A 12,487-nucleotide genomic window follows, 5' to 3' on the forward strand; every position below is an offset into this window, starting at 1 on the left:
TGACTGCCTTCCCACCTTCATTTGCCCAAAAATATCCTTCAATTTTACTTCATCCCCGGAGATGCTTTGTCCACAACAGAATAACAGATTCACTGAAGGCCATGGTAGTTAGTATTTTATCCACTTTTCATATTTTAATTTGGATTTAGTTTGCTAAGGTATTTTTGCATTATAAAGCAACATGGGTGAGAAGCAGCTATACTATAATCATTTTTAATAACAACAACAGTGGCTACCATTCACTAAACAATCATTATTTGGTTAACCTTCTGCCCAACGCTACATTACCTCGCTTCACTCTCACTACAATCTTACAAAGTATCTATTATTATTATTCCCATTTTGCAAACTAAACACTGAGGCTTAGAGAGATTGCCTTGCTTAAGTTCATACAGCTAGTAAGTGATGAAATGGAGATGTACATTTCTAACATTGTCAATATTAACAACATCAACAATGTCATTTGACCTGGCAAGTTTACTCTTATCTTCCTGATTGATAACCTTGAAACACCTAGGTTAATTTTTCTTTTTAACAAGGAACATGTCATGTTTGTTTTTTTGTGAAAGTATCAATGTAATGGTGATGTTAAACATAAAGAGTGACATCACCAAAAGTAGCAGAGTATGAAAATTCAAAAAAGTGTATGTCCACTAAAACAATGATTAAGGTGTCAAAAACTGCCAGAAACAACGTTTTTAGAACTCTGGAATCTAATTTAAAACACTTATAACAACCAGATGAGGAAAGAAGTTGCTAAATTTTAGCAGTGAGCACTATGACATTTGTGCATACTCACCAACCATATCCCATTCCTCAGATCAGAGACATTGGGATAGATGGTATCTCTCTCATTCCTGGTATGGCTGACTGGTACAGAGGGTGAAACGTGGGCCTCATTCTCAAAGAATTGTGTCTTTTGACTTGTGTGGCAGCTTCCTGAACACCTGGCTCAGGGCATACCTCATTTTGCACCCTTGAGAACTCTCTTGGGGTTGGAGCAGCATTCAAAGTGTTGTTTGTTGGAAGTATACAAAGACATATAGTAGCTGCAGATGGCTGGGGCAAGGGATAACAGGAGGCAAGCATGAGACAAAATATAAGTCTAAGGCAGAAGGTATATAGGAGAATAAGGGCTTTGAAAAGAGTAGCAATGTTATATTTTAAAAGTAAAAAGTTTTTAAAAAGGAACACAAAAATATAAGTATTAACATCTATTTAATACAATGCCAAGAAAAATTAAAATGTTGAGAAATATTTACAAAAATAAGAGAAATATACTGAGATTAAAGATGAAAGAGCTCATGTTAGAAGAGTGCATAGAGTGCCAAGAAGAAAAGCCACCAAAAAACTATCACTAGACATATTCAAAATTAAACTTAGGAATGTCAGAGTAAAAGGACATATTCTAAAGAATCTAAAAAGAACAAATAATATAAAATACAAAGAATCAGATTGACATCAGACTTTTCAACAAATTAAACAATGGAATAGGATTTACAGAGCACGAAGGAAAACAAGGCTGAACCTAAAATTTTATATACAACGAAATTGTCTTTCAAATATGATGGCATTATGGGCACATATTCACATGGGTCTGTTCAATTTGTAAAAAATCATCAAGTTGTATACTTAGGAAATTTGCATTTTTTACATACATATTTAAAAAGTTAAAGAAGTCATGGAATATCAGAAAAGTAAATCCTAGCACTCATTCTCTCACAAAAAAAACTAACTGAACAACAATATATGGACCAAAACACCTTTATGATAATTCCACATTGTAATTAAGAACTTGCAGTACCCCCAGCAAGGACAAAGTCAAGAACAACTGCTCTGAAACAAGTAAGATGATGAAATTCACTTTACTCACATGAGCCCCTCCACAACTCAACAGAGCTCAGTCAGTGCCAAGACAAACTACCCAGGTCTGCAACTTCTCCCTTGGTGGTGGTGGGAGAGGGAGTTGAACATGTCCCACATCCCAGAATTAAAGAGTGCTGCCCAAGGTACTGGATTCTGTCTCAGCTCATTTGGAGTGCTGATGGCTCAGAAAAGTTTGGATGTCTGAGGGCAACTAAGAATGAAGGAAAGTGGGTGACATGTTACTACAGTTGGCATGGCTTTGTGTGATGAGAAGGAGGCACACCACTTGAGGCTTCCCTCCTGACAGTGAGGAAGAGGAGTAGGTCATGTGTTCAACATCCCAGCCTTTCAGAGTACTGCCCAAGGGGCTAGTTTCTACCTCTCTTCACTTGAAACTCAGAGATCCAGTACAGCTTACATGCATGAGGATTGCTGAGAACAATGGAAAGTGGTTTGCCTGCTGTGGGTGGCACCCTCTGCATGATAAGAAGGTGCACAACTCAAGGCTTCTACCTTTGAAGGGAGACAAAGGAGTAGAGCATGTATCCAACATTCTGATTTTTCAGCAGGCTGCCCAAGAGACTGGTTTCTGTCTTGCTCAACTCAGAGTGCTGATTAGACCTGGCATATTATAGAAGATACCTGGGGAAGCTAAAAACAAACAAACAAAAAAATACCTTGGTGATGTTTTACTGTTTTGGAGCACCAACAATATAGCAGACAGATACCAGAGGAAGCAACAGATTACGAGGTTCTGAAAAAAGAAAACAAATCCCTCTAATTGGACATACACACACACAAGTCCAGAGAAGACATCCACAGGCCCCCCGCACTGAGAACTGGGATGACTGGTGAATGTCTTTTCCTGTCAGAGCCAGTACATAGAGACTAGGAGATATGGCTATTTCTTCCAGTATGCAAATATCAATGAGGAGCTAAAAGGAACATGAAAAAAGTTCAATCAAAGGGACAAAATAAAGCTCCAGAAACTAACACTAGTGAAATGAAGGTATATAAATATCCTGACAAAAAGTTCAAAATAACTGTCATTAAAAATACTCAGTGAAGTCAGGAAAATTGTGCATGAATAAGAAGAGAATATCAAAAGAGAGAAATTATAAAAAAACAAATTATGGAGATGAATGATGCAAAAATTGAACTTAAAAAATCAATACCTGAGTTTGATAATAAATTTAATCACACAGAAGAAAGAATTAGCCAACATGAAGAATGGTGATTTGAAACCATATAGTCAGAGGAGTAAAAAGGAAAAAGAATGAAAAAGAATAAAGAAAGCTTAAAGGACTTAAACGATACCATAAAATGAACCACCCTTCATATTATGGAAATCTCAGAATAAGAAGAGAGGAAAATGCATAAAGAGTTTTTAAAGAAGTAATAGCTGAAAACTTCCCAAACCTGGAGAGGGACATGGACAATCAGATTCAAGAAACCCAAAAAGGACCCAAAAAAATGATCTAAAGAAATCTACACCAAGACATATTATACTCAACTGGTAAAAGTCAAGGACAAATACAGAATTTTAAAGGAGAAAGATTCAAGTGATTCAACACATAAAAGGGAGCCTCAAAAGACTAATAGCAGACTTCTCATCAGAAACTTCACAGACCAGAAGGGAATGGGCTGATATATTCAAAATGATGAAAGAAAAAAAAAGGTTATCACGAATACTATGTCCAGCAAAAATGTATTTCAAAAAAATGGAGAGATAAAGACTTTCAGATAAACAAAAGTTGAGGGAGTTTGTCAATGCTAGACATGTCTTACAAGACATTATAAAGGGAGTTCTTCAAGTTGAAACAAACACTAAACAGCAACAGAAAAGTATGAAGCTAGCTGGTAAAGGTAAATATATACACAAATAAAGAATGCTATAATAATATAAAAATGGTACAAAAACTCACTTTTTTCTGGTATTTGAGTTAAAAAATAAACCATAAACAGTAACTTAACTAGAAACATTTAACAGATATACACTATAAAGAGATATAGTTATGACATCAATAATATAAGGTGTGAGGGGAACAGTAAAACTAGTGTTTTTATACATGATCAAAGTGAAGCTGTTATTAGTATAAAATATATTGTTATAAGATGTTTTATGAAAGTCCCATAATAACCCACAAATAAGATGCCTATAGAAGATACATAAAAGAACATGAAAAGGATCAAAGAATAACACTGCAAGAACAAAAACAAAAAAACCCAACCAAACACAAAGGAAGTAAAAAAGTGGGACAAAAGAGCTATAAGACAGAATACAATTAACAAAAATGGCAATAGTTAAATCCTTACCTATCAATAATTACTTTAAATTTTAATGGACATGTTCTCCAAACAAAAGACAGAGTGGCTGAAATGGATTAAAAAAACAACATCTAACTATGGACAAGAAACTCACTTTAGACGTAAAGACACATATAGGCTGAAAGTAAAAGAAAAAAAATATTTATTTATTCCATGAAAACAATAACCATATCAGACCAAAGAGTCTTTAACTTAAAAACTGTCACAAAAGACAAAGAAGGACATCATATGATGATAAGTTTCAATTCACAAGGAAGATGTAAGTCATAAGTACCTATGCACCCAACCTCAGAACACCTAAATACATAAAGCAAACTTTGACAAAAATTAAGGGAGAAATGCATAGTAACACATTAACAGTCATTAATAGACTTTAATATTGCACTTTCAATAATTGATTAAACATACATACAAAAGATCAACAAGGAATGAAAGAACTTAAACACTACAGGCCAAATGGATGTAACAAACAAATGAAAATGTTCCACTCAACAGCATCAAAATACACATTCTTCTCAACTTCACAAAGAACATTTGCCAAGGTAAATCACATATTAAATCACAAAAGAAATCTTAAGAAATTTAAAAAGAGTAAAGTCATATAAAGTATCTGCTCTGAACTAAATGGACTGAAACTAGAAATCCAGAGCAGAAGGAAAATACAAATTGAAACTACAAAAAAATATCACTTCACACCTATTAAGATGGCCATTGTGAAAAAACCAACCAACCAAACAAGTCTTGGGGAAGATGTGGAGACACTGGAACCCTGTGCAGTATTGGTAGGAATGTAAAATGGTGCAGCTGCTACAAAAAATTATATAGAGGTTCCTCAAAAAATTCAAAATAGAGAAGAGGATTAAGATGGCGGAATAGAAAAACTGGAGCTCAACTTCTCTCCTAAAAACAAGAAAATTCACAACTAAAAGCTGAGCAATCCCCACCCAAATGGAGCAGAAACCTTAAAAAATATACCCTACTCCAGAAGAATGAGAGGAGGCCACATCAAGAGATAGGAGGGTCGATTTCGTGATATAAACAACCCCATACCTCCCGGGTGGGAAGCTCCACAGACTGGAAACTAACTGGTTCAAAGAGAGAGACTCAGCTACAGGAGTGAGAGTTCTGAGCCCCACATCAAACCCTCATGTGTGGGGATCCGGCACTGGGAGAAAGAGCCCCTGCAGCATCTGGCATTGAAGGCCAGTGGGGCTTGTGTGCAAGAGCTCCACAGGACTGGGGGAAATGGAGACCCCATTCTTAAAAGGTGCACGCAGACTTTCACGTGCACTGGGTCCCGGGAAAATGCAAAGTCTCCACAGGAATCTGGGTCGAACCTGAATGCAGTCCTTGGAGGACATCCTGGGAAAACAGGGGTGAATGTGGCTTGTTGTGAGGGAGGGACATTGAAGGCAAAACGTTCGGGAATATTCAGCAGTGTGCCGTTCTCTGGAGGTGGCCATTTTGGGAAAATCTGGCCCCACCCGTCAGCCAGCCACTGAGAAGCCCCAGGGCAAACACCAATCCAGGTGGGATCACAGCCCCGCCCCTCAGTACCTAAGTAAACAGGCTACCTAAAGACCCCCCCAGGCACACAGCTGCCTCTAATCCCATCCAGAGACTAAGCCCCACCCACCAGAAGGATTAGAATCAACTCCACCTACCAGTGGACAGGCATCAGCCCCTCCCATCAGGAAGCCTACAGCAAGCCCCCCATACAGACTTCAGCCACAGGGGGGCAGATATCAGAAGTAAGAGAGGCTACAACTCTTTATCTGTAGAAAGGTCACCACACCAAAAACCTATAAAAATGAAAAGACAGAGAACTATAACTCAGAGGAGGGAGAAAGGAAAAACCCCAGGAAATCAGCTAAGTGATCAGGAGATTCTCAGCCTCCAGGAAAAAGACTTTAGACTGTCGATCCTGAAGATGATACAAGACATTGGAAATAAACTGGAGGCAAAGATGGATAACTTACAGAAAACACTGACCAAAGAGATACAAGATATAAAACTTAACCAAGAAGAGATGCAAAATACAAAAACTTAAATAAAAAATTCACTAGAAGCAACCAACAGCAGAATACAGGAGGCAGAAGAAAGAATAAGTGAGGTGGAGGACAGATTAGTGGAAATTACGGATGCAGAACAGAAAAGAGATAAAAGACTGAAAAGAAATGAAGAGAGTCTCAGAGAACTCTGCGACAAAGTGAAACACACCAACATCCGTATTATAGGGATGCCAGAAGGAGAAGAGAGAGAGAAGGGGACAGAAAAACTATTCCAAGAGATAATAGCCAAAAACTTCCCTAACATGGAAAAGGAACCACCCACTCAAATCCAGGAGGCACAACGAGGACCACATAAAATAAACCCAAGGAGGAATACACCAAGACACATGTTAATCAAACTCACCAAAATTAAAGACAAAGAGAAAATATTGAGAGCAGCTAGGGAAAAGAAACAAATAACATACAAGGGAACCCCAATAAGGTTATCGGCAGATGTTTCAGCAGAAACTCTGCAGGCCAGAAGGGAGTGGCATGATATACCTAACATGATGAAAGGAAAAAACCTCCAACCAAGATTCCTTTACCCAGCAAGGCTCTCCTTCAGATTTGAAGGAGAAATCAAAACCTTCACAGATAAGCAAAGGTTGAGAGCATTCAGCAACACTAAACCAGCCTTGCAACAAATACTAAAGGAACTTCTCTAGGCAGGAAAGAAACGACAGCAACAGGAAACAAAAATTCCACAAATGACAAGGCTCACCAGTAAAGGTATATATACAGTAAAGATACGAAATCATCCATGCACAATTACACCACCAAAGTCAGAAATCATGAGACGAGGTGGGTACAAATGCAGGACACTGGAGATGAACTTGCAATTAAGAGAGCAACAACTTAAAACAATAGACTCTTACATCAAAACTTCAGAACTGCAAACCAAAAATCTACAATTGATACACAAACAAGGAATCTCTGGAGAAGAAATATATCTCATAGTAAATAAGTGCATAATCCACCATGAAGGGGGTCATTCAACATCATTCTTGGAATGATGAAGTCTTCTTACATCTGATTCTGATTTCCTCTCCATCAAAGAATTTATGATAATTATAATTAAAGAATGCCACTGTACAATTAAATAATACAGTTCTACAATTGTATTATTAATAACCATTTCTCTCCACGGTACGATGTAAAGTCTATAATGTCTTGTTTATCACATCACCTAGAATGGTGTAATGCCTTTATTGAAGAATCAATGAGATGTAACAAATTGTGAGGACATATTTATAACATTACACTGTTTTTTAACCAACTTATGTATTTTATATTTTACTTATTTTCAGAGGGTGTATTATTTTTGTTATTCTTACCAGTTAAGTTATTCTTTTTATTATGCTATATAAAATATTTAATGGTATATAAGGCTTTCTTCTTTATAAATTTTATTTGCATAATATAACAATTTTAATATAATGCTAATTTTTAAAGAAAAATTGAAATGTAATAGATAATACTAAATAGTAAAGATGAAAGCCATACAAAATGGGATAAAGTATAGAATAAATTTCCTATTTGTCTCAGCATATTTTCCATTCCACTTCTCCAGAGGGAGTCACTTAATATGTTTCTTAAGATCCATGATATAATAATCTGTGTGAATGTAATTGTGTTTAAATATATGTATTTTATTTTGTAAAAAAAAAAAAATTTAAAGAACAGGCATTCTTCCTAAACCATGCAAACCAATCACTAGATATTACTGAACATGAAAAGAAAATTGTATACAGTGATGAATGTATTTGCTTTGGAATTAGTTAACTAGCTAGTTACCTACAATTATAAAAGAGCTATAAAGACTGAAGGGTAAGATTTAAAATGTTCTTTAATTACTGTATGATAGATAGTTTCTTACCACTATGCACTCAGAATTGTCAATTCAAACTGTTTCCAATTTGAATTCTACCAAGTTTTCTTAATTAGTTTCTAACAAGATTTGCTTCATTAATGGAGTTTTTACTATTGTTGTAATTAAAAATAATTACGGAAAAAAAATTCAAATAGAACTACCATATGATCTACCAATCCCAGATCTGAGTATTTATCCAAGAGAATTGAAATCAGGTCTTATTTGAAGAGATATTACACATGCCCATACTCACTGCAGCATTACTCAGGACAGCAAAAATGTGGATGCAACCTAAATGTCCATCAATAAATAACTAGATAAAGAAAATGTGATATATTCAAACAAAAAAATACTTTTCATTATTAAAAAAGAAATCTTGTCGTATGTGGCAACATGAATGAACCTGGAAAGATGTCATCCTAAGGGAAATAAGCTAGTCACAGAAGGACTAATACTGCATAATGTCACTTAAATGAGGTATCTAAAGTAATCAAATAGAACAGAAAGTAAAATGATGGCTGCCATGGCAGGGGAAGGAGGAAAGGGAAAGCTGATGTTCAATAGACATAAAGTTTCATTTATGCAAAATAAAAAAGTCCTATAGATTTCTCATACAACACTGTGCTTAAAATTAACAGTATTGTTGGAAGTTCCCATCATGGCTCAGGGGTAACAAACCCGACTAGTATCCATGAAGACATGGGTTCAATCCCTGGCCTCGCTCAGTGGGCTAAGGATCTGGCATTGCTGTGAGCTGTGGTGTGGTGCTGTGAGCTGCGCAGATGCAGCTCAGATCTGGTGTTGGTTGTGGCTGTGGCGTAGGCCAGCATCTACAGCTCTAATTCGACCTCTAGCTTGGGAACTTCCATATGCCACGAGTATGGACCTAAATAGACAAAAAAAATTAACAGTATTGTACTGCACACTTAAAAATTTGAGAGAGTGGGTCTCAAGCCATATGGTTTTTTTAACCACAATAGAGAAAAAACAGTTAAAAAAACATATGATGGAGATGACAAGGCAGTAGAAGCATAATATTTTCATCTTGAATTCTCACATTACAGAGATTAACTATACACAACAAAGAATATAACTCATGAACAAAATATACAACAAAACTAGGACATAAGAAGTCCCCTTGAACCTCAAAATGCAAGCGCAAGGAGAGAAATATCCAACACCAACATGATCTGCATGGTAACAGCAATTCTATGGTAATAAGCAGATACCATATGCAAACCTGAGACCAGGAGAATATCGATATAGTACGCACTAGAAAACAGTGTCCAAATTAGGAACAGTAGGTGAAAATTGGAAGGGCTTTTGTCCATTCCAACAGTAGATGAATGCAAAGGATCTAGAATAATAAATTCTAAAGAAGCTAGAGCAGTCTACTCCCATGAATTCTCAAAAGTGACTGGCAAAGGCTCCCTTTTAAGATAAAATGAGGGGAGTTCCATCATGGCTCAATGGTTAACGAACCTGACTAGGATCCAAGAAGGATACAGGTTCAATCCCTGGCCTCGCTCAGTGGATTAAGGATCTGGCATTGCTGTGAGCTGTGGTGTAGGTTACAGACACGGCTTGGATCCCACATTGCTGTGGCTGTGGCATAGGTAGGTAGCTGCACCTCCAATTTGACCCCTAGCCTGGGAACTTCTATATGCTATGGGTGCAGCCCTAAAAAAAAAAAAAAAAAGAAGAAAGAAAAAGATACAATGAGGACAAACTGCTTGAAGTGGAATTAAAATTGGGCAGGACAAGGACAATAGAAATAAAAGAAGATCCAGACAAAAGTAAGGGAGAGGAAGAGAGACAGGATATCACAAAAAACAAGCTGAAATAAACAAAAATGGAGCCATGTGAGGTTAGAAAAAGCTAATTGAACCAAGGTTCCTTCTAAAAGCTCAGTCAAAGGAGTTCCGTAAGATTAAGGATCCAGCATTGTTGCTGCTGAGGGGCAGGTTCGATCCCCAGCCCAGTGCAGTGGGTTAAGGATCCAGCATTGTACCAGCTGTGGTCACAGCTGCAGCTCAGATTCAATCCCTGGCCAGGAACTTCCATATGCTGTGGGTGAAGCCAAAAAATAAAAATAAATAAAAAATAAAAGCTCAGGCAAAGTAATTTCACATAAAAATAAGCAACAGAAAACTATCCAGATCAAACCGCATACAAAATTAGTATAAAATACAAAATAATGAGCAGGATGACAAAGAAGAGTAAAGCACAGCAGAAAGAACAATGTGCTTGTAACACACAAATTTTCTCAAAATAAGCTAAAATTTTTAAGGAAAGACACAAATCAGAATTGGGTAAACTCAGAAATAAGAACATAATAAAAACTGAAGAAAGAATTAGAAATAAAAAAATTCAGAAATAAAACCCAAATTAAAAGGAACATAAGAGCAAATACACAAAGGCAAATAAACTCAACAAATGTCCTAAGCAGAAGGTGAGAAGGAAGAAAATGTTAATAATGCAAAATAAGCGAGACATAAAAAAGGATTCAAGAATAAGTGACTTAACTGAAGACAGGAAAAGATCCAGCATATGTATAATAGCTGTCCCTGAAGAAGAAAATTAAAATGCATTTCTCAATGTTCACTACAAAACTATAGTAACTAAGAAAAAAATGGTACTGGCATAGAGACAGATACACAGTTCAATGGAACAAAACTGAGAGTTCAAAAACAAACCAATAAATTTACTGTCAGTTGATTTTTGACCAACATATCAAGAAAAAAAATGGGAAAAAAATACTCAACAAATGGTCTTCAAGCAACTGGATATCCACATGTAAAAGAATAAACTGGGCTGCTTCCCTAGTTCTACACAAGACACACACACACGCACACACACACCCCTCTCAAAGTGCACTGATTACCAAATTTAAGGATATGAACTATAAAACTCTTAGGAAAAAACATACATAAGAGGAGATCCCATTGTGGCTCAGCAGTAATGAACCCAAGTAGTACCCATGAGGACAAGGATTTGATCCCTGGTCACACTCAGTGGGTTAAGGGATCCGGCATTGCCATGAGCTGTGATATAGGTAGCAGGCATGGCTTGGATCTGGCGTTGCTGTGGCTGTGGCATAGGCCAGCAGCTGCAGCTCTGATTCAATCTCTGCACCAGGAACTTTCATATGCTGCAGATGTGGCCCTAAAAAGAGAAAAAAAAATTTTTTTTTAATTTTTGCTTTTGTTGCCTGTGCTTCTGGTGTCACATCCAAAAAAAATTCTGCTGAGACCAACATCAAGGAATTTTTTCCTGTTTTCATCTAGGAATTTTATGATGTCAGTTATGTTTAACTCTCTAATCCATTCTGAATTGAATTTTGTATATGGCTTAAGGACCCAATTTCATTATTTTGTGTGTGGATATACAGTTTCCCAATATAATTTACTGAAATGATTATCCTTTCCCCATTGTGTATTTTTGGTGCCTTTGTTGAATAGCAGTTGATTTCTGGGCAAATCAATCAACATAACACACATTAACAGGAGATAAAAATCATATAATCATCTCAATAGATGCAGAAAAAGCATTTGATAAAATTCTATATGTACTGATGATAAAAATTCTCAACACAGTAGGTATAAGCAGAATGTAACTCAATATATAAAAGCCACATATAACATACACACAGCTAGCATCATACTCAATGGTGAAAAGCTGAAAGCTTTTCCTCTCAGATCATAAACAAGATAAGGATGCACACTATGGCCACTTTTATTCAACACAGCATTGGAGGTCCTAGCTGCAGCAGTTAGGCAAGAAAAAGAAATAAAAGGATTCCAAATTGGAAAGGAAGAAGTAAAACTGCCACTGTTTGCAGATGACATGACACTATACATAGATAATTCTAAAGATTCCATGAAAACACTGTCAGAACTAATAAATGAATTCAATAAAGTTGCAGGACACAAAAAATAATATATAGAAATCAGTTGTGTTTCTACACACTAATAACAGGTTATCAGAAAGAAAAAAGAGAACAATCTCATTTACAATTGCATCAAAAAGAATAAAATATCTAGTAATAAACTTAACTAAGGAGGTGAAAGATCTGTACTCTGAAAACTATAAGACACTGATGAAACAAAACTCAGGAAGGCACAAATAAATGAAAAGATATACCATGCTCAAGAATTGGAAGAACTAATATTGCTAAAAAATCCATACTATCCAAACTGATCTATAGATTCAATGCAATCCCCTATCAAAATACCAATGGTAAATAGCCAAGGCTTGGAAGCAACCTAAATGTCCATCGACAGAGGAGTGGATAAAGAAGATGTGGTACATATACACAACAGAATACTACTGAGCCATAAAAAGGAATGAAATAATGGCATCTGCAGCAACA

At 36.3% G+C, this 12,487-nt stretch overlaps 1 protein-coding gene across 3 annotated transcripts in view; it reads right to left on the bottom strand.

Annotated features, from left to right (window-relative positions):
- The window catches only part of ABCB7 (ATP binding cassette subfamily B member 7), a 126,540-nt gene that overhangs the window by 82,636 nt on the left and 31,417 nt on the right, over positions 1 to 12,487 (bottom strand). The window lies entirely within an intron of this gene.

Source organism: Sus scrofa, chromosome X (genome assembly GCF_000003025.6).
Source record: "Sus scrofa isolate TJ Tabasco breed Duroc chromosome X, Sscrofa11.1, whole genome shotgun sequence".
Lineage (NCBI taxonomy): Eukaryota > Metazoa > Chordata > Mammalia > Artiodactyla > Suidae > Sus > Sus scrofa.